Genomic DNA, 24,059 nt, shown 5'->3' with positions numbered 1-24,059 from the left:
AATGGAGATCTAGGTGCAACAGAATTGGGTCTCACTTTGTAAAGGTAAAATCAATATTTTCTTTTGTAGTAAGGATTTTTTACTTTTCTATTCGAATTTAAGGAGGATAAAGACCTGTTTTTCAGAAATAGACCCTATTTTATGGGGTCATGGGGATTGTATCTGAATAAATGGAGTCTTGACTTTGATCTAAATATGGACATCCCCAAATCAGTTCGAGTTTGGGTCAAACTTCCGCACTGATCTATGTATCTGTGGAATAAGGAGGGAATGCTCTAGAACAATACCTTGATATGGAAAACCCTTCTCTAGAACAATATCTTGATATGGAAAATCCTAAAAACAATTTTTCGTGTGCACAAATATATGTCGAGGTATACCTGGAAAAAGGGCTTTTGTCTAAAATCAAATTCTGTCTAAATGGGTGGCCTCACTTGCAACCATTGGATTGTGAAAAATTTCCCTTAAAATGCAGGAACTATCATGAATACGGTCACTTCACTAAAAATTGTAAAAATAAGCAATCAGAACATGAGGAGACTACCCAAGAATAAAATTTCACCCATGTCAAAAGAAAGAACCGCATAAATAAGGGTGGAACCAAATTGAAGGAAGAATAAGTTTGAAGCATTAACTGCAATTAGGGAAACCACAATAGACGAAGAAGGACACGTTGCATAAGTAGAAATATCCGTAGTTCAAATAGTTGAAACCTAAGAAGAACAACCCCTCACCCTACCTGAGTTAGTATTGTAACAACTTCTGAAAATCAAACATTTGGCCTCAACATCTTCAAGTCGTCACGAAACATAAGAGCATGAGTAATCAAGCATGCAAAATCGAGGAATGAAAGTGCATTCGAAACTCCCTGAGATGGAGGCTCAAAGAGAAAAATCAAGGGGAATATATAATATGATTGACAATCCCTTGGAGAAGATCTGAAAACCAAAGAATAGAAGTCCATCAAGGACAGGTCAAGGGGATCAGGATAAAGGGCCAGTAAAATTTAACACCCATAATCAATGAAGATAATCTCCTGGAATAATAGAGAGTTAGGTCAAAAGGAGGAAGCAATCAATGATATTTTGAAGCTCAAACAACCTTCTCTTATGCTAATCCAAGAAATGAAACTAGAAGGAATATAAGTAATGAGATTAGGTAAGAAATGCTTGAGACATAATGAAGGAGTTGCAACCAATACTCAAGGGACATCGAGTGTAGTCCTCACAACCTGGGACCCCACTAAAGTCGTGTTAGTGCAAGTAGAAATTAGGTAGAATTGGATAATGACTGGAGTACAACTAAGAGAGGTAAACATTATTCTTTCCTTGTTTGATGTTTATGTTGCAATTTATACAAAATGGAAAAATGACTATTGGAACTTGTTTTTTGAATTCTTGGAAGCATATGACTATCAAAACTCAACAATAGGGGATGATTTAAATATAATTATGTCTCTAAAAGAAAAAAAAGGGGGACAATCTGGTTTGATCCCTTTAAGATTCTATCTTGAGGAATTAACAGTTCGTTGGGATTGGATATATGTAAAACCAAAGAAGGGGGAATTTACTTGGACCAATAAAAAAATTAGAAGGGCGCATATAGCGACTAGATTAGATAGGTTCCTCGTTCAAAGCTAAGTCTATCTAGCACAATGGAAGTTGAAGCTAGATATTATCTCTCTCTTTTTGGTTCCACCACCCAATTTCATTGATTTTTGAGGAGATAGACAAAGGAGGACAAATTACCTTTCATTTTAATCCTCTATGGGTTCACTAAGAAGAATTTCTCCCACTAGTGACAATGGCATGGGAATAACTAGTTAGGTGTTTGCCATCCTTTGTCTGGGAAGAGAAGTTCAGAACAACAAAGAAGAGGCTAAAATATTGGGGAACAACTATAAATCATCTACCCAAGCAAAGACAAAGATATTGAGAAATATGTATGCATTGAAGATTGAAATGGAGCAGTAGGAAGTCAGCTAGGAAAGACTAACTACAAAATAATAGCTGTCGGAAAGTTTGTTTAAGGAATGTTGAGATGAGGAGGAGCATTGGAGAGTGAAATCTAGAAATGTTTGGCTTCGAGAAGGGGATCAAAACATGACCTATTTTCATAAACATGCCAAAGCAAGAAAAATGATAAACTGAGTTGGGAGTTGACAGTCAAGTAAAGGTGGGGCATGAAGAAGTGAAAATGGAAGCCAAAGACCATTTCAACAATCTTTATAAGGAGACCTGGGAAGAACCAGAAGAAAAAATAGAGGAAAAGTTGGTTGATATACCATGTTTGATCACAAATTAGGAAAATAATGAGCTCATTAAGAAATTTGGGGATAGAGAGATTTGAGAAGAAATTGATGATCTAGAACAAGACAAAGCACTAGGACAAGATAGATTTATGATAAATTTCTTTCAAGAATATTGGGATATTATCAAAAATGACTTATGGAGAATTCTAAATGACACTCTCAGAAAGGGAAGAGTAGGAGGAACGACCAATTCCTCCTTCGTGGCAGTGGTCCCCAAAGAAATAAATCATTCTTCGTTTGCAACATTTAGGCATATTTCCCTTTACAATACCTCGTATAGAATTCTCACCAATATTACTGATAAAATCCTAAATGATATAATGTGTAGGATCATTTCAAAGAACCAAGGAGGATTCATCCATGGAAGGAAAACCCCAGATAATATAGTTTTGGTACAAGAAGCAATACATTCTAGTAGAATGAGGAAGGGAAAAAGAATAGTAATCAAAATTGATTCCTTTGACGGGGTTAAGCATTCATTTCTTTTCAAAGTCTAGGATAGATTTAGGTTCTCACTAGGGTTTGTGAATTGGATAAAAGAATGTATAAGGAATCCATGGGTGGCACCATAAATAAACAACTATTGATTTTTAAGAAGTCTTCTATATTGATAATTATCTTTTATGAGTATGATATTTTTCATTTTTATCCACTAGTTCCATCATTCAATAATTATATAGAAGACATCAACCATAAAACAAATGACATAGTAAAATCATAAAGAGACAGTCACACAAAGAACACAGAGATTTACCTTGGGAAACCCTCATGGGGAAAATTCAAGAATATTTTTCAATAGAGAATTCTTCAATTCAATGGAGACACATCTAAGTCAACAACTAGGTCAAATCTATTCCCTAGTCCATCCCCGTAGTCAATTCAACTTTTCCCAAAAACATACTTTGTTCTTGCCTCTTCATAGCCTCAAAAGTCAACCTTCTTTTCTTTGCGGATCTCCGAGAAAAACGACTTTCTGTAGCTTGCAGAATGCATAACAACAACTTTTTGTAGCTCACAGATCGCAAAACTATGATTTTTTGTAGCTCATGAACTTCAAAGAAAAAGTGACTTTCTGTAGCTTGCAGACGATAGAAGGACGACTTTCTGTAGGTCACAGACCCTATAATGACGACTTTATGTAGCTCGTAGACCTCAAACAAATAACAAATTTCTGTAGCTCGTAGACCGCAAAACGAAGAATTTCTGTAGCTTGCAGACCACATAATAGTGAAATTTTGTAGCTCGCAGATCTCTGAATGAAAGATTTATGTAGCTCACAACCCTCAGAGATGCGAGCTAATTTGATGCCTCAGAGTAGGCCAAAGTTACCTTAGAAGGTGTGAGTCTGTCATGGCCTCATGGAGGAACAAATTGGCCCTTTATGTAGTTTTTCCTTAGGTCAAATGGGTGCGTCCCTTGTTGGAGCCGACTTGATATCTTGGAGGAGGATGACCTTACATTTTGAAGCCAAAATTGCAATTTCAAAAAATTCAAATTTCTTTCTTTTGAAAGTCACAATGGGACTCTGACTCAAAATAATTTTCTTTTGACTCTAAGCATTTAAATATGCTTTAAAAATTCATAATGAATCAAACATACATTATGAAGACTAGCCATAGTTACAAAAATCAACAATAACAAGCCAAGGGAATTCTTCCCACTCTCTAGCCTGGCTGTGGCAATGTTTCCCCTTGTCTCCCCTCTTGTATGATGTTGTAGCAGACACGTTGAGTAGGAGATTAGAGAAATAAATACAAAAAGGAAACATTCTAGGAGTACAAATAATAGGAGGTATTAATGAAATCAATCATGCTTAGTTCGTGGATGATAAAATATTTCTAGGTGGAGCCTAAAAAATTATTGTGGAAAGACTCAAGAAAGTATTGGAGGCGTTTTGTCAAGCATTAAGCAGCTTAACAAATAATGAAAAAAATCATGTCTATGGATGGATTGTGAATAATGGGGAGCTAACTCATATTGCTAGGAAGTTGGATTTCTTCAACCTATTGCTCTCATGGACCCCTTTCACCTACCTAGGCATCCTTATCTCCCTAAAATATGCAAAGGCAGAGTATTGGATGATTTATCATCCAAACGATAAAAGGAAAAATAAAAATTTGGGGAGCGCATAGGTTGAATCCAATAGGAAAAATGGTTCAGATTCAATAATTCTTGTCACCTTTTCCTATTTATCAGAGCTCAACCATCATAGCACCATCATGAGCACTAAATATCTTCAATAAAATGCTAAGAAATTTCCTCTAGCATGGATGTAAGGAAAATGAAGGGAAGTTTCATTTGGTGCAATGGAAACAAATTAAGGCACTGGTCTTGGATTGTGGTATAAACATAAAATACCTTAAACTATTGAATATAACATTGGGGGGCAAGGTTCTTTGGAGAATAGTTTCAGGACCTAGAAGTTGGTGGAAATCCGTAATATAGAGGAAATATATGTGCATGGAAATGATCTGTTGATTAGGCCAACCCCTACATTCTAACTCTTTTCCACGCACAACAATTTGGAAAAAATATGAAAGGGCGACATGTCTTTTAAGGGAGTCCCTACTATGGATTCTTGGAAATAGGTGAAAAATCAAACTTTGGGAAGATAAAGTTATGGACCTCGCTCCCTTGAGAGAAATCCCATAGTTAGAAACCACAACGCTTTACTTATGATCTTAGGGAATCCATTGGTTAAGTGACATATGTGAATCAAGGAATGATGAAATTGGAAGCTAGAAAGGTTGGAAGGAGCTAGAAATTCCTCCACTTGTTAGAAATTCTCAATTCGTGGGTCCCAATTGGATGTTGAATGAGGCATGTTATGGGTTGGGGACCAAAGGGTTTGTATTTAGTTAATTAATATGTAACAACCCTGGATTAAAACTTCATGTAATAAATTTAATAAAGGAAAAATAAGACCAAGGTCATGGGACACATATTCCAAGCTAAATGTTGGGCAAAGTGTCATAGTGGGCATCACTTGTTGTTTATTATGACTAAGGGTAAATTGGAAAAGGCATTGGAAAAGGATTTGAAAAGGAAATAAGGTATTATTAGCATTTATTTTATGAAAATAAAGGAAATTAGGGGAAAAGGAAGGTGATAGGTCACAAGTTGCATGTGAGGAGGAAACTAAAGGAAAATTAAGGAAAATGAAGAAATTAGAGGCATCCATAATAAAAAGACATCAAAGCATCAGTTTGAGGAATTTGTTAATTCAGTTTCAGAATTGGTTTAAGAGAGGAGAAGAGCACCAAGAGGAGAAGGAAAGCAAGAAATCAAAGGAAGGACAAGGAAAGCAAAGGAAGGACAATGAAAGAAAAGGAAAAACAAGGATCAAGCAAGGAAAGGTTGGATCAAGCGACTTCAACGGGAATACTTGCAGGTAACATGTTGCATGTATGATTTCCTACTTGGTTTTGGCATGATAGGTATATTCTTGTGTATGTTTTGTTTATTTGTTGTCAGTGGCATGGACTTTGCTAGGTTTTGACAATGATTTTACCTTTCCTTTCCATTTCTACATAGCCATGGTGTGATGGGATTCATTCTTGGTTGAACTTTAGATTGCCGGAAGGTTTTGGATTTGGGTGAGGTGGTCTCAGGAAAATACCAAGGGTTGGGGGTGGAGATGGTTTTTTGCGGGAATCCCTTGACAGGTGGGTGGAGACTGGAAAATTCCTCAAGGGATGGTGAAGGAATACTGAGGCATCCAAGCTCGATTTGGTTTTGTGATCTCAGGACCGGTTTAGATGAGATAATGGTATTGTGAGGGTGGAGGTGGTTTAACCTCTAGATTATCTTGGTTGTTTATGCATTGGTTTATCCCATGAGATCCCACATTCATGCTTAGAATATGGCACGGGGGTGATTAGCTGAAAGAAAGAATTGGTTTATCCCAATCTATGGTCGAGTGGTATTTGGAAGTCCCTGACTTGGTTGGCTTTTGCATATGTTAATAAGAGCTAATTTCCTCTTGTATTTAATGAGTAAATATATTTTTTATTGTGTGGTTTTAATGGTTGTTCTATCATTGTTATTTATCTGGCTATATGCTAGTTATAAGCATGGTTTTATGACATATCCAAGTTAGGGTTCTTATCGTGTTTGGTTGATAAATGAATGGTCACTGAATGCATGACCTAATAGATGTTTTTGCAACTATTATGAGAGGGAACTAGTCCTTCTTGGTAAACCTGAGATAAGTTTCAGATCTTTATGTTTAGATATGAATTCATGACCTGTAGTTTGCATGTTCATCGTGTGTTTGACAATATGAATTTCATGGCTAGACTGGGTTAGGTCATGTCCTTGAGTAAGTTTTGTGTTAGAGGCTTTGGATCCATGTTATTTATTATTTTTGGAAGTTTCATTAAGTTCTAGGCAGGGGTCTAGATCTTAGCCTTGGAAAAGTGTCTTAAATCTCGTAGCCGATGGCACAAAATTTCCTGAAAGAGATTACAGTCACTGATAAGCAGGCTTATGGGAGTGAATGGAGGGTTACAGTCACTTTGAGGGCTTGTCATGGGAGCGTCTGGGGGTCTGGATCACTAAAAAGGAAATATATCTTAGGGGTTGGACACATGGAATGGTTGGTTAGTTCTTGGGGGTCTTGTAGCACCTGAGGGAAGTCAGTAAGGTCTTGTTATGTTGGCTCCATTTCCTTAAGGTCATATAAGAATTTGATTCATGTCATAGTAGCCCCTCAGCTCATGTTTACCCAAGAAATCTAGTGAAAGTGGGTAGATATGATAAGAGGCGCGTTACAAAGTGGTATCAAAGCATGGTTCAAACACTAGGACCTGATGGGCTAGATGCATGTGGTTATGCATGCATTGTCATGGTTATGGTTATCATGTAGGAGGTCATGGTATGCAGTTTCTATGGTCATGCATGATGTTGATAAATTGATATGATTATGATTATACATGTATCGTGCTAATGTGGACTGATTTTTTAGATGAGATAAGCCTCCCCTGAACGGCATTGAGGTATGATTTTGATTATGGTATCTATTTAGTTTACCTGACATGGTACACTTGCAAGAAGAAGAGAATCAAAGATGATGAGAAAAATAGTAGGCTACAGTTCACATGACTCGCCTTACAGATTAGTTACGTAGTAAGCAGATGAGTATTCTCCTGATATAACAGACACATTGAGGAGTTTGAGGGCAGAGATGAGAAGTTGCAAGGCAGATAATACCAGGTTGTTGGAGGCTCAGGAAATACTAGCAAGGGCTTAGGAAAAGTAGGCAAAGGTCAATGCAATCATCCTTAGAGTTTGTCAGACTTGCAGAGACAGGGACAATTGAGGATTAGTCCAGAACAGGAAGAGAAGACTAATGGAGCCTATGGTAGCAGGTCTCGGTTAGGATACAAGTTGGATAGAGATGACACAGTCAAAGGTGGATGATCATTGGGTACACCTGATAGGATGACTGGTATGTATGGGTTTCATTCTAGTTCCTCGTACATGAGAGATCATCATCATCATTTCCATCATCCGTATAGGAGGAGTGGGTATCTTCTTGAGGAGTGCAAGAAAGTTAAGCTACCTACATTTGATGGAGAGATGAAAAATTCAGGAGATGCATAGGCATGGTTTCTTGGGATGGATAAATTATTCTGATTGCATAATTACTCAGAGAATATGAAAGACAAGATAGCCACATTCAGTCTTAAACGGAAAGCATATATTTGGTGGGAAGATGTGAAGAATGTCAAGGGAATTCGAGAAGAAGAGTTGATTTGGGATAAGTTCGAGAGAATATTCAATAAGAAGTACCTATATGAGAGATATTATGATGATATATCTAAGGCGTTTTATGAGCTGTAGATGGGTTCTATGACAAATGAAGAGTATACTAGCAGGTTCCTGGAACTGTTTAGGTATGTGCCTTACCTCAAGGATGATAAAGCGAAGATTCAAAGGTTCATTAGTGGGTTGCTAGCAACATATAAAGACCGAATTGAGCTTGATGAGCCACAGTCACTGCAGGAAGCCATTAGTAAGATGAAGCATTTTTATGAGCAGTCAAAGCATAAAGTTGAGCCTAAGTGTGATTTGAAGGGAAATGAGAAAGTTAAACGGAAATGGCCACCGAAGTAGGGAAGGCCTCAGGATGTATGTGAGAAAGAAAATGTTGTTCCTTACAACAAGTTCAATGCAGTTGATAAGGGACATGGTGTTACATAGTATTTTTTCACACCTCCTGCACTTCCCTGTGACATACCTCGAATTGCCTGAAACATGGCCATTATACAATATACTCATCCATGCATACAGCTCAGATCCCTCCTAAGACTTTGATTGGAAAATGCCTTGAGCTTTCCTTGAAAAAATATCTCTTAAAACCCTAAATTGAGGATCATCGCTCTTATAAGGCTTAAAACAACGATGGTCATATGTTGCACTGTACTTGACCAGCGATGGCATTGCTCTATTCCCTTGCATACCCGCGATGATCCAAAAAAGTTAATTTTCCCAAAGAGGATGAGAAGCTTCGTGATCTTAAAGCTTCCAGAGCGGCGAGCTGGAGGTTGTTTCGCATAGATGAGGTCAAATCCTCTCATCTTGGCTTCTTGGTATTATCCCTATGAGATACCTCCTTGAGATGAGGACCTAATCCTATCTTTGGAGAAGTCCTAACTCCCTTTCAAAGCCTATAAATTCATCCTCTCCCATTCGCAAATGGTTGGTCTATGTCTATTTGCACCCTTATGCTAAGCTTGTGCCTAGAGGCTATTCATTTGACTTGGAGAAGGAGTGCTTGGAGAGTTCTTGGCTTGGACTTGGATTACCACTCAAGGAGAGCATTTCAACATCAAGGCTTTGGTTGTAAGCTTCCCTTTATTTCCTAATAATATACAACTACTGGTTCATCTTCCCAACATATATATGTTCATGTATTATTTAGCTTGGAATTCCTTGATCAGTTAAGTAGGTTGTTATTGGATTTGCTATTGGTTTTTGCATGCTTTGTTGTCTCTTGATCACTTGTGTAGGTACATAAGCATTGAGAGAACCAAGAACAAGTCCATGACACAAGTGGTTCAAGGCCCTCAAAAAAGGAAATCAGAATAGCATAAGAACGAGGTAGGCCATCTCTTTCATTCTTCTTTTCAATTATAACATAGGAAGATGTCTAGTTGGTTGTCACTTCGTTTGCTAGACCCACTCATTGGGATAGAGGGATCGTCTCTCTCTGCAGAGAGGATTAACCTTGTCAACAAAATGGTGATTCTGCTGGGGAGCCTATGATCCCTTCCTTCCCTTTCTTCACCATGTCTTTTGACAAGCTTGATCAACCATTCATTCTTAGACTTCATTGCTTGTCTGTAGTCAGTCTCTCTTTCTAGTAGATGCTTGAAGGCTGTTGATTTGAGTTGTTCTTGAAGATTTTGTGTTTTTTCTTTGCTTTTCTCGTCCATCATGTTTTTAGCCCTTATAGTCGTGATGATATCGTAGGTTTGTTGATTACAGTAGCGATGATTGTTGCTTTTCTCTTAACAGGTGTGATGACTGAAAAATTTAAAGAAATTTAGGGTTTGTCTTCTTGTTTTCAGTTATTTTTGCCTTCTCCCAGTGATTTACCAGTGTGATCTTAGTTGACTCTTTTATTGTCCGATTGCAATCGCCTTTCAACTTGGTTTAAGTGTGTTTGAAGTTTGATTAGCCTTTTAGGGTTTCTAGGTCTTCTAGGTCATCCTTCATCGACTCGTTGGTCTTCTAATTAGAGATCAGTTACGTGTGTTAAAGAGTCTTTTGTGTGTTTAGACATCCTTTTCAGATCACTTTTGGTTCTTATTTCTTAAGTTAGTTTCATTAGTTTTAGATTGAGTAGATATTGTGAAAGTCACTTGATTTTTGTTTGAAAAACAATAGATTACGAATTGATTGTCTCATTTGAATCGAAAGGAAGTGTTTACTTTGAGTTTTGTGTTTCGAAAAGTGAAAGGGAAAGTGTTCATCTTTTAGTAGTTTTCGAAGCATTTTTTGTTGCATTCAAATCATCAATGTGAAAGAGATTTTCATGTTTGTTGGCTTGCTTGCATTCTCTTTTACTTTTTGCACTAGATTACATTGATTTCACTAAAGTGAAAAGAAGAAAAAAATCATCATTATATCTTAAGGTAGTTTTGCTTTAAGGTTTGTTTTGGCATTGCACTTGGTTATGATATGAAATATTAGATTTCGTGTTTTGCATTTAGCGTTTGAAGATTGTCATTGATGCACTTTTGCATTGGTTTGATGCATGATTTGAGTAATATTATTCCCTACATAGATAGCTTTCATCGAATTGAAGGATTTCATTTCATCTAGTTGTATTTTAGGAACAGGTAACATCGTTAAGGCCTTGAAATCGAAACATAATTCCAAGATCAACTTTAAAATCTATCAATTAATCTATGGAGCATTTGAAACATTAACGTTCATATTTAGTGGTCTAGACTAGATACGTGTTCTGACGTCTATAAAACTTAGCAGTTTTCGTTCGCTTCGACATTAGACAACGCTAGCATGGACTTGTGCTCCTCATACTATCACGTATAGAAAGGGAGACCCCCATAGGTTGCAAACCTTTATACATAGGAAGCCGAGTCTTCCACCCTGTAAACGTGATACATTGAATGCAACATTCAGGGAGATTGCCTACACGTACGTCAAGTCCTTGGTAAATTAATTTTCTGAGGTGTATATTGCAGTTCATGGTTACTTGGTACTCCTTTTTCCTAGAGTCACCTGAGTGGTCATTTCGATCTTTTTTGACTCTTTAAATTTGAAAATATCATCAAGCAACTTGTCATTTCAAGCTCGCTAAACCATTGAAAGCGGATAGAGTCACCTTTTCGCCCTTTTATTGACTCTTAAAAGATGAAAAGGAAAAGTTTTTGTTTCTAAAAATAACTGCCCACGATAAACATGTCGAACCCAAGCAGTTGCTTCTTGGACCAATATTGAGTAATTCCCAGTTAATTTCAAGATTAATAAATCCCTAAACGAATCTCCTTTCATTTTTTTCTTTTGAGAGGAAGTCATCATCACTGAAACATTGAGTTCATCTCATAGTTCCCCTTCATTGTCGGATACCGAAGGGTCTTCCCAAAGAGTTCATCCGGAGCTTCCTCAGTCACTTGAAGATCAAGGTTTTGAACTTGGGATTATTCCAAGTATCCAACCTCTATCTTCTTGTCCACCTCCATCGGATTCCTGGTCACCTCAAGAATTTGATCCTGATACCCCTGATAATCCTATTCAGACCCTTGAGAGTTCACAGAGGCTTGTTGTCTATTCATTGAATCTGTTATTCGATTATGTTGTGATATCTCCTCAGCGTCCTTACAGTCCTTACGATCGGCCTGGTATTCCTTTGGAGTTATCTCCTCGTACATCTCGGGTTCCTCGTCACCAGTTGTTTCCATCTATGGAGTCAGAAGGTGAAATCCCAACCTCTTCTCTAGGTCATTCAGAAGTTTCTGCTACCCATACTCCTCATGTCGATGATGAGAAAGGATATGAATTTCCTCTAGAAGGCTTTCCTTATACAGGAAGAGTCCCGTCTCTCACCTTTCCTGAAACTAGTGGACCCATGTTTCCACCTGGTTATACAACCTTAGCTCAGTTAGTTTCAGGTACTCCTAGTGCTTCGTCATTGTATCAAAACCCCATTTGGTCTTCAAATGCTATGCCTACATCCGGTCCATTCATTCTGAACACAACCTCTCGAACTTCTGTACAAACTGTTGTCACCTCAGTTCTTGTTCAACCTATGATTTTGTCACATCCTATCTCGTCGTTTCAACTGATCCTTCTAGTACAACTGACTATTTCAGGTTAGGTTTTTGTTAGTTATTCTACCCCTATGTCAATTAGTCAAAATGTGCCATCGCCTGAGGGACAAGATCCGAATACTCCTCTTATGTCAGGTGAAACCAATGTGAGTGGATTACAAACTCACATGGTTGGAGTGAATCAAACTTATTATGGTAGTATTCCTAACCCTGTTGGTCCATTCGAGTCAGGTAACATCCAATATCAACAACCTTATATGGCTCAGATTCCAATCCAACAGGCTTTTGTCCCATATGGTTTGCAAGCCTTGGTTAATCTGTCTTACATTCCTCAAGTGAGAGTTTATGTTCAGCCTGGTCAATCCACTATTCATGGTGGATATGATCAGATTCAATTCGGGAATTATCAATACCCACAGGGTATATCCCAAGGAACTGTCCAGCAGCCCTTGCAGCAAGAATGACAAACTTTGCAGCAGCAAGGGTAACCTTTGCAGCAGGAAGGGAAAACATTGCAGCAACAGGGAAACTGTTACAGTAGCAGGGGAAACCTTTGCTGTAGTCTCAGTAGCCTTTGCAGCTGCAAACTCAGTTTGTTCAGCAGTCTACTCAACCTTTGTACTCACAAGGCCAACCTTTACAGCAGCAAGGTCAACCTTTACAGTAGAAAAGTCAACCTTTGTAGCAACAAGGTCAACCTTGCAAGCAACAATATTTATATGAATATCAACTAGGTTAGCCTTTTCTAACCCAAGGTCAACCCCTGCAGTAACAGGGTCAAACTCTCCAGGTTTAGGGTCAACAAGTTCAACAACCTTACAACCCATATGCCGCGTACAATGCTTGTCAGCGACCTATGGTGGGTCAATATCAAACCTACCCTGGACCAAATCCACCTTATGGTCAAGGTAACCCTTAGTGGGGACAGAATCAGGTCCGTATGGACAAAATCCTCCACTCTGGGGGAAAAATCCTTACTAACAAGGTTGGAACCCACAGTTTGGGTCTCCTCAAAGGCCCTATATGTTGTTTAACACGCAATTGCCTTTCTTGGCTATGTTGAAATTGCCTGATGTCTCGAGGCTCATGAATGATCTCATTCTTCATTGGCCTTACTGGCCTCCAGTTCCAACTAAAATTCCAAATGATTGTCCCAAATTCGAGGGAAAGACAAAAGAGGATTCACAAGCCCATGTGATGACATATCACCTATGGTTCTCCTCCAATTCGTATGTTGACGATTCGATACGTCTTCGCCTCTTTCAAAGAACCCTCATAGGTGTTGCTATAAAATGGTATATCGAGTTGCCTCGAGGTACCTATGCTGACTTCAACTCTCTGACTATGGCCTTCCTCACCCACTTCCAATTTTTGGTTCGGTATGAAACTGGAACTCATTTGCTTACATCCCTTAAGAAAGACACCACAACCCACATTTTCAATCACATCCATGAATGGAGACGTCAGCGTCACCTCATCAAATTCGATATTTCTAATGAGTTGTTGACTGAATGGTTCACAAAATCATTCGTTAACAAGATTGCTAAGGATATAGCTATGGGTGGATGTGTTACTGAAGAGAAAGCTATTGCCCGTGCTCAGTATCTAGACTTAGTCTATTCAAAATCTGGCATGTTGTATGAGATGTTTCCTGATGCTCCGAGACCATATTTGGATCTAACAACATCAAAGTCTCCTGATGTACCACCTGTGGATGGTGTGATTGGTTCCATGTCTCAGACTTCCATGAAAGCTTCTTCGAAGCAAAAATCTGTTTCAAGCACTGGTTCCAATAATCCTTCGAAGAATTCATCCAGTCCTGGTAAAACCTCTGAGGTACATGTTGTTCAGTCTACCGTAGTAGATAAGGCCTCTAAAGGTAAGAAAAAGGGCAAAGGTAAAGCCAAAGTTGATGCCCCAAAACAAGACCCACCCAAATCATCTGTTGATGATGCTTCTAAAAGAAAACAATATCCTTGCCTAATTTGTGAGGAAGATCATTACACCAAGCATTGTCCCCGACACTATGAATTTAATCGCTTGTTGAAAGGGAATCCGGTTGTTTTAAAAGAACCTTTTCCATCTCAGCAGACATATTTGGTAGACCAACTACAATCCTCTGCCTCTTCTGGTTCCCAATTTTTCATGATGTAAGGTTCATCACCTATTTCAATTGCTACTCGAACAAAGGACTATCAAACCATGCATAAGAAGAAGGTGGAGAAAGAAGTTATTGATATCCCTTCTACTTCTACTCTATCCAGTTCCGGTCCACTCCATAATGAGCACCCTAACAGTGAGTCCGTAATCCGACCACCCCCCAAGGGTGGTCTTCGGAAATCATCTTATAATCTGAATGCTAGATCTGCACAACACTACAATATTGTTGAAGATTTAGCTCAAGCACCTTCGACGATGTCTTCCTTGGAGGTTATTCAAACCTGTCCAACATAGAGGAACTCATTGTTATCTACTATAGGTGCTATTGATCCTTTTGATTCGATTCTGATTACCTTTGATCTTGAAAACCACGTGCCTTGTCTTCCCCATCAGATTGGTTTTCTGGTACAGGTTCTTATCAAAGGAAAGACGATCCATCGAACTTTTATTGATGAAGGTGCTTCTACCTACATCATGTCTGTTTCATGCTAGAAGGCCATTGGCTCTCCTTCTCTTAACCAGTCCCCGAACACTTTGGAGGCCTTTGGTGGCAGAGGCTCACATCGATACGATATTCTCATGAACTTTTCGATTACATTGGAAGGAAAGACTGTTGAATTAGAAGTGGAAGTTGTAAATGAAAATCTCAACTACAACCTTCTTCTCGGGCAAAGATGGACCCACATTATGTTTTGTGTGGTTTCTTCTTTGTTTCGGGTGCTTCATTTTTCTCATGAAGGAAAAATAGTCATCGTCGATCAAATATCTTTCTTCTCTTCTAGTTCATCGAACAACAATGTCCCTTACGTGGGAAATGCTGAAATTCCTTATGAGATTGTGGGGGCAGGTCTCTTCAAAGACTCTGCTTTAATGGGTACTTTTACTCTCCCACCTCCGCATGTTAATTCAATCAATATGATCTCGGTTTCTATGGATCCTTGGATTATCCCTACCCCAGATCAAATTGATTCATTTGGCGATTCTATGCCTTTAAGTCCATTGGAGAAAAATTATCAAGAAATCGTCTTAGCTTCAATGGCCGCTTCAGAAAGTCATATTGTTTTCAGTATGAACCTGGACACTTATGTGCCATCTCCTTGGCTTGGTTCTTGGGATTCTTCGGATCCTTTGAACGAGACATTCCCCACCGACGAGAGTATCATTGAGGTCATGTCTCTGGACAAAAATCCATGGAATGATCTCCATCATCGTTCTTCATTTCTTCCCAGCCTCGGTGAGATGCCTTCCTATCTTGAAGCATTTGTTTCTCATTTTCGCACACCTCCACTTCAAACACCTGTACTGGTGCATGAAGTCTTGTCGGAGGGTAATATGGGGAACATCACTGCAACCCTAGTTATTGACATTTCAGTTCACCCTGAAATCGTCAGAATATTTCAATTGGAGACACGTTTTCCTCATCATGAGTAACAGTTTTTCTCACCTCCTTTCATGAGATTTTTTCACCAAGTTTCTACCGTTTGCCCATTATCGCAATGGGGTTTTCATCTTATGACTCATAACCCTCACTCACCCAGGGGGCATGGGGGCATAGCCTTTTATGAGTTTTACTCTATTATTTGGCAGAGTTGATGCTTACATGTCATGTCAACGGTAAAACTCCGGTTTTATTCTCTGTTGATCAATTACCCAAGTCCGGAAATGGACTCTATCTGAAGAAGTATTATGCGTGAAATTCGTGTAATGACTTTTTTACATTAGTGTGTTAATTCATTGGTGTGCGTTTTTTTTATTTTTGGTGTGTTTGTTTTGCTACGCACCCTGTTGCTTACCTTGTGTTCCACTTGGTTTGTAGATGTCATCAAGCCAGTACGTTGGTTTTTCTTATGGTGCTTCTCGTAGCACACGGAACCTGTCTTTTGTGGCATGGGTACTCTATGACCCTAGTGGCGAGCTGATTAACTTACAAGGTATATGCCTTGGTCGAACAACCAATAATATTGCTAAATACAGTGCAATTATTGAACTCTTGTCAGAAGCAGTTGCTCTTAGCATTTTAGTTTTCAAGTTGGATTTACAGCGCGTTGTGTTATAGTTAAACAATCATTACTCAGTGAGAAATACACAAATATTGTGTATGTATCTACGTGTTAGATTACTGGAAAGAAATTTTGATTTCATCACATATCAACATATTCCACTTAATTTAAATACAATAACAGATGCATCAACAAATTTTGTTCTTGATAATTATTTGCATCATTTGTAAAATTGATCATATTATGGACACATAAGTAGAAAATAAAACATGCATATATATATATATATATATATATATATATATATATATATATATATATGTGTGTGTGTGTGTGTGTGTGTGTGTGTGTGTGTGTGTGTGTGTGTGTATCACATCTGTTAGAGTGTTTACATTAGGATATCAAAAAATAGAGTGTTATGGGACACTTGGCTTTGAAAGCCTACAAAATGTGTAAAAGAGCTAGAAAGGCTATCATCATGCACGTGATCATGATAGCATGAGATCGCTCTGATCACTCGGCCTAACAGCCGCCACAGTCTCATAGATACTCCCACTGTGTGTCTCTACCAACGTAGTGGAACATCATCAATAGTGCCATACTTTGGGACTCCTCGAGTTATCGCCTCCAGATTGCGCTCCATCTTCGCTAAGGTGTTTGTCCCTTCTTCATAGTCTTCACCCACTATCTTATGTGAAACTCTCCGTGCTATTGGTGACATTCCTGGTGGTCTCTCTGGTCCCACATCTGCACATTTATCACAAGTTGAGTCTTAGTTTACACTTTTACAAAAATCATAAAACATGAAAAAATCCACAAAACAAGATTTTACCTGCATTGATCCATTGTTCTCCTGGTGGTAGAGGTAGATATGGATTCCACCTGAAATCCGTGCTAACATAAGCATAGTCGTCTACCACGAGTAGTTTGTTTTCTAGCCAAGCGAGAAATTGTGGTGGGTAATGCATATGCTGACTCATTCATCCTCGAGCCATGAGTTGACTCCATCTCACTAGTCTCGGATCTTGGGGGCAGGATTTGGTACCTTTGCCCACTGATACTAGAATAAGGTCACTCGCTCTAAAAGGAAGGTCACTAATATCGAACCGAACCCGAATTGCTTCAGGTGTCCATGCTTCCCCTTGGTCAGTTGTCGTTTCATATTTTCCAAAAGGCCTCCACACCAGTTGAATATGGTGGGGGTCAAACATGTGATAGCATACTGGAACTGGGATTTTGAAGCCTCATGCAAGGCTTATGTGCCGGATACACGCACCATAGTGAACAATATCGTTCTCAAGATGAGGTTGTTGGTGATTGTCGTTATCTTCACCTTCCCTCCATTGGTCATTTCGGCATCGGGACAATGCCTCTGGACTAGAGTCCTTTTACTTTCACCTCCTTGGTGAGATCCAAAGAGTTGGATCACTTCCCCTCGTCGGGACAATCCCGTGATGAAGTAGATATCCATTTCCTTAAGTTCTAGTTCCTGGAATTTTATGATGAAGATCTCTCGATCTACATCCCAGAGACTGATCAAATAAGGCAACAATTCCATCTGAGCCCTTAACCCTGTGGTCCTAAAGAACTTTAGTAGCCCACAATTCCTCAGCGTGCTTATGCATTCAAGATTCTAAGTTTCTTGGTGGTTTTCAGCCTCATGGCCTCTTTCCTTCCATTCCAAGACCATGATCTCCTACAAAACATCATTTAACACCAATTAATGTTTTTATCATTGATTAAAATCATAAATTTTTTCTTGAAAAGAAGGATTTTCTTCCAAAAAATCTGCCTCGGCCCCATTGTGCCTATTTTTACAAACAGAGCGATGGCATCGCTCAAGGCTTTGGGCTCGCACGCGATCATCGTGGGTTCGATGACCATACCCGTGATGATCACCAATGCCATAAAAATTAAAAATCCTCCTTTATAGAATATAAATTAATGTTTAAAATGCATAACAAAGTGATAAAATGCAAGAGCAGGGATGGGCCTCTTACATGTTGCAAACAATTAGCGAAATGGAATCCTGGATCTACCATAATGGCCACTTGAAAATCGAGAAAATTAGGGCACAAATGCACTTTTAGAGCTTACTATGGTAAAATGGTAAAAAATAAAATTACTTTTGGTTATTTATAAGTTTTGTAAGGCATTTTTGTCAATATTTTCATAATATTTTAATGTTTTTTCTCGATAGCAGTGATGGGTGAGTTTCTTTGTGTAGTTACAGGTACCTTCAAGTGAACTGTGATCATTATTGACTGATTCTTGCGAGTTTTATTTTATCTCTTTTTCGGACTCATTAAATAAATGAAGAAGGAACTCCCCCTAGAGTCATCTTTGAGCTCTTCTCTGACTCTCGAAAACTAAAAATATTGTCGAGTACTTGTCATTTTGAACTCGTTAAAGTAAATGAATAGACGTCACCTCAGGAAAATGTTTACCCCTTTGTCGAGCTGAGATTGACTATTTACGAAAAAGGTACACCTTGATCAACATGGTCAAGAGGTTCTCTTGGATATTGTTTTCTACCTTTTCGGATCCAAGCGACAAATTACGAAAACGGACATGATGGAGTTTTCTTTTCCATCTCTTTTTTCAAACTCTATAAATATGAAAAATATACTGAGTTATTCTTACGTCGGACTCGTTAAAATTTTACGATGAAAGACTCGTCCCATGATGAGATTGAGCTTCTCCTTCCTAGGGCTCGTAAAACTTACTAGGATGGATTCATTCTAGGAATGAACTTACATGACAAGCATATGCTATCCCCTTCAAGATTGTGATAAAAACAATTTTGGTACTCGCTAGAAATAACGGGGGAAAAATGAAGATGAAGCGTCCTTTGTATAGGCAGCATGTCGCTCTTGAACATGACACTCTTCTACTCTTGTGTCAAGTTTGGGATATCCTCACTCAGTCACTTTTCCTCTTGGGTTTGGGTGATCCATTTTTGCCTCTCATTTGAATATTCCATATTGTCATCGTGACCTTTATTCCTATGTCGAGTCAGATGCTATCACACTCTGGAGTCGTGTCACGAATGTTCGAGAGAAGTCCAATCTGTAGTTATTTACTTATACAATGTTTGAGTCACTGTTATAGTCATGAAAATGGTTCCACTTTATTCCTTGTTTCATGTCCATGGTGGGGATTCATCATTTCCCTCCTTCGACGGGTCGCTTCCTGTCGACTTCAGCTCATTATCCAGGAAGATGACTTAGAAACTCCCTTTCAGTACCTTAGAGTTGGCATGCCCTAATGGCCAGTTCTTCGCATCTGACGACAAGTCTTCATCAATGGCTTTCAATCGGGTGATTCCACGAGTGTTCAAATTCAACTTCATTATCACATTCACGGATTGTACTGTTGTACCTTGAGATCCATTGTAATTATTGGTGGTTTCTCTCGTACCTATTAATGGTCCACATCATTAGTCGGTAATCAAGTGGTTTTCTAGCACGTTTGACTTCAACACGTTCATTCGCATGTTAGAATTTGTGCTTTGATCGGGTTGGGATGGAGCGAAAGACCCTGGGTCTTCTCTAATGTGACTCAGGTTGCATGGAGTTCTATTTTGTTCATCATTGTACACATGTTTCTACTATACGGATGGCTGTGATTGTACTGTGGGACTTTATATTTATGATGATCCTCATTATCTGGATGGTTGCGCCCATACCATGGATCTTTTCATATAATGTTCATCATCCGGATGTCTGCGTCCATGCCATAGATTCATGGCTTGATCTCAGATATGTATATGTATATGCGTCCTTGATTTGCAGGTATCTTGACAGTGCGTGTCTTCGTCCTTGCAAGAGCTCGTAAAGCATCTCAACCATCACTCCTCGTTTTTCCTTCATGCTTTAGGGGGCATGTGTTACACAATATTTTGTCACACCTCCTGTACTTCCCTGTGACATACCTCAAAGTGCCCTAAACATGACCATTATACAATATTTTCATCCATGTATACAACCTAGATCCCTCCTAGGAATTTGATTGGAAAATACCTTGAGATTTCCCTAAAGAAATAGCTCTTAAAACCCTAAATGAGGATCATTGCTCTTATAATGCTTAAAGCAACGATGGTCGCGTGTTGCACTATACTTTACTAGCAATGGCATCGCTCTATTCCCTTGCATCCTCGCGATGATCCAAAAAATGTAATTTTCCTGAAGAGGATGAGAAGCTTAATGATCTAGAAGCTTCTAGAGCGGCGAGCTGGAGTCTATTTCACATGGATGAGGTCAAATCCTCTCATCTTAGCCTCTTGGTCTTATCCCTATTAGCTACCTCCTTGAGATGAGGACCTAATCCTATCTTTGGAGAAGTCCTAACTTCCTTTCCTAGCCTATAAATTCATCCTCTCCCATTCCCAAATGGTTGGTATATGTCTATTTGCACCCTTATGCTAAGCTTGTGCCTAAAGGCTATCCATTTGAATTGGAGAAGGAGTGCTTGGAGAGTTCTTGGCTTGGACTTGGATTACCACTCAAGGAGAGCCTTTCAACATCAAGGCTTTGGTTGTAAGCTTCCCTTTATTTCCTAATAATATACAACTACTGGTTCATCTTCCCAAAATATATATGTTCATGTATTATTTAGCTTGATATTCCTTGATCCATTAAGTAGGCTATTATTGGATTTGTATTGGTTTTGGAATGCTTTGTTGTCTCTTGATCACTTGTGTGGGTACATAAACACTGAGAGAAGAAAGAATAAGTTCGTGACACAAGCGGTTCGAGGCCCTCAACGAAGGAAATTAGAATAGCATCAGAACGAGGTATGACATCTCTTTCATTCTTCTTTTCAATTATAACCTAGGAAGATGTCTAGTTGATTGTCACTTCAGTTGCTAGACCCAATCATTGGGCTAGAGGGACCGTCTCTATCCGTAGAGAGGATTATCCTTATCAACACAAGGGTCACAACCTGGAGAGAATAAAAATAGAGGTGATGGTAGGGGACTGTTGCAGTGTTGGATATGTGGAAAAGATCGTCACAAGAAGGATTGTCCATTGTACCATGGTGGTAGGACTCCTATCTATAGTTTTTAGGAGGCACAGATGATTGGGGATGTGGGCCATAACATTCCTCGAATTTATGTAGCTGCAGGAAAAAAGCAGGTATATCACTAGACATCCATTATTGAGATGGAAGGTAAGCTTTGTGGTCAAGTTGTTTCTATTTTGATTGATCTTGGATCTAATTATAGTTATGTTAATCTTGACTTGGTGGATAAGTGTGGTTTGAGAAAAGTAGTGCATGCAAAGTATTAGTTGGTGTAGTTGGCTACATGTACTAAGAAAAGGGTTCATCATTGGGTAAGATCTTGTGCATTTGAGTTGAATGGTATTCCTACATCAGCACATCTAAATGTCCCTCCATTGGGGTCATATAGTATGGTTTTGGGTATGGATTGGACATACCCCCATAGAACAAAAGTAGATTTCTATGACAATGTTATTGAGCATTTGGATGATAATGGGGAAAAGAGAATATTGCAGGGGAAGAAGAAGCCTACATCAGTGAGGATGATTACATCTATGCAAGCTAAGCATAGTCGTAGGGAGGGATGTGTACTATTTTCAATCCATATTTCCAGTGACAAGGGTAAGGATGTTGAGGTTGCATAAATATTTAAGAGGTACCTTGTATTGCAGTAGTTTCAGGATGTGTTTCCAGTAGCGGTTTTAGAGTTGCCTCCTCACAGGGAAGTGGACTTTTCTATTGAGTTGGTACCAGGGGCAACACTAGCATTGAAGGAACCTTACATGATGAGCACACAAGAGTTAGTGGAACTGAAGTTGTAGTTGAAGGAAATACTTAATAAGAGATAAATTAAACCAAGTGTGTTGGCTTGGGGTGCACTAGTGTTGTTTTTGAAGAAGAAGGATGGTACTCTAAGGTTGTGCATTGACTATAGGTAGTTGAACAAGGTAACCATCAAGAAAAAGTATCTATTGTCGAGGATTGATGATTGTTTGACCAGTTGAAGGGAGAAATAGTGTTCTCGAAGATCAATTTGGGATTAGGATATCATCAGGTACACATTAAAGAAGAGGACATCTATAAGACTGCTTTCCGAACCAGGTATGGGAATTATGAGTTTTTTGTAGTTCCTTTCGGTTTGCCTAATGCTCCGACTACTTTTATGTGCTTGATGAATAGTGCGTTGCGTCCTTATCTGGACAAGTTTTTTATTATGTTCATTCATGATATATTGATATATTTTAAGAATGATAAAGAGCATGCCAAACACTTAGCAGCAGTATTGATATTGCTAAGAGAGAAAAATTTGTATGCCAAGATTAGAAAATTCAGCGTCTTTCAGACAAAGGTACATTACTTGGGACATGTTGTCTCTAAGGAAGGCATAGCAGTGGATCCAGAAAAGTTAAGGGATATCATGGAGTGGGAAACTCTTAGGAATGTGGATGGCATTAGATCATTCATGGGGCTAGCAGATTACTATAGGAGGTACATTAGGAACTTCTCACAGATTGCATATCCTATTACATTATTGCAGAGGAAAGGAAAGAAATTTGAATGGATGGAGGAATGTGAAGCAAGTTTTGAGCAGTTGAAGCATTTTTTGACAAATGCTCAAGTGTTAAATATTGCATATCCAAATAAAGAATTCATGGTGTGCATAAATGCTTGCAAGAGAGGACTTGATGGAGTCGCGATGCAGGAGGCACAGGTGGTTTTCTATGAGTCACAAAAACAGAATGAACACGAGCATAACTATGTGACTCATGATATTGAGTTGGCAGCGATCATTCATGCATTGAAGATGTGGAGGCACCATATTCTTGGTAGGAGGTTTGTATTGATGAGTGATCAGAGTGGGTTGAGGTACTTGTTTGACCAACCAAATATGAATGCCAAGAAAGCTAAATGGTTGTCCACACTCAGTGAGTTTGACTTTGAGATTAGATACATTAAAGGAAAGTAGAATAGGGTTGCAGATGCTCTCAATAGAAGAGTACAGGTAAATCATATAGCATCTATGAGTTCATATGGGACAGATTTACAAGATCAAATCTTAGAGGTAGGACAACAAGATGACAAGCATCATCAAATTAGGCATATGTTACAGGTGGTAAAGATGTGGACTATCATCTCAAAACAAATGGCTTGGTTAGATTTAGGGATATGATCTATGTGTCGTATGACAGTGAGCTTAAGAAGATTACCTTGAGGGAGTTTCATGTCAATCCATATTCAGGTCACCCAGGATATCAGAAGATGTTGACAACTATGAAGAAGTTCTACTACTGGCCAAATATAAAGAAGGAAGTGGCAGATTTTGTTGCTAGATGCTTGGATTATCAGCAGGTGAAATTTGAGTGTAAGCACCCAACTGGTTTGTTACAACCTATTCCGATTCCAGAGACAAAATGGGAGGTCATTTCCATGGATTTCATTATAGGTTTTCCAAGGTCATCGAAGAAGCATGATTCCATCATGGTTGTGTTTGACAGGTTGAGCATGGTAGCTCACTTCATTCCAGTGAAGACTACTTATTCATCTAGTGAGATAGCACAGGTCTTCATCAAAGAGAGAGTGATGTTGCATGGTGTTATGAAGAAGATTGTGTTAGACAGAGATGCTAAGCTCACTTCTAGGTTATGGAAAGAGTTATTTGTAGGATTGGGTACAGATTTAGCCTTCAGTACAACTTATCATCCACAGACAGATGGAGAGACAGAGAGGGTCAACATGATACTAGAGGATATGATGAGGATGTATGTCAGGGATCAACAACATAAG

The sequence above is a fragment of the Pinus tabuliformis genome, chromosome 1_2, assembly GCF_031772625.1.
Source record: "Pinus tabuliformis cultivar Carrire ecotype Pingquan chromosome 1_2, CPIR1, whole genome shotgun sequence".
Lineage (NCBI taxonomy): Eukaryota > Viridiplantae > Streptophyta > Pinopsida > Pinales > Pinaceae > Pinus > Pinus tabuliformis.
The sequence above is the reverse complement of the archived record's forward strand: the minus strand, read 5'-3'. Positions refer to the sequence as shown.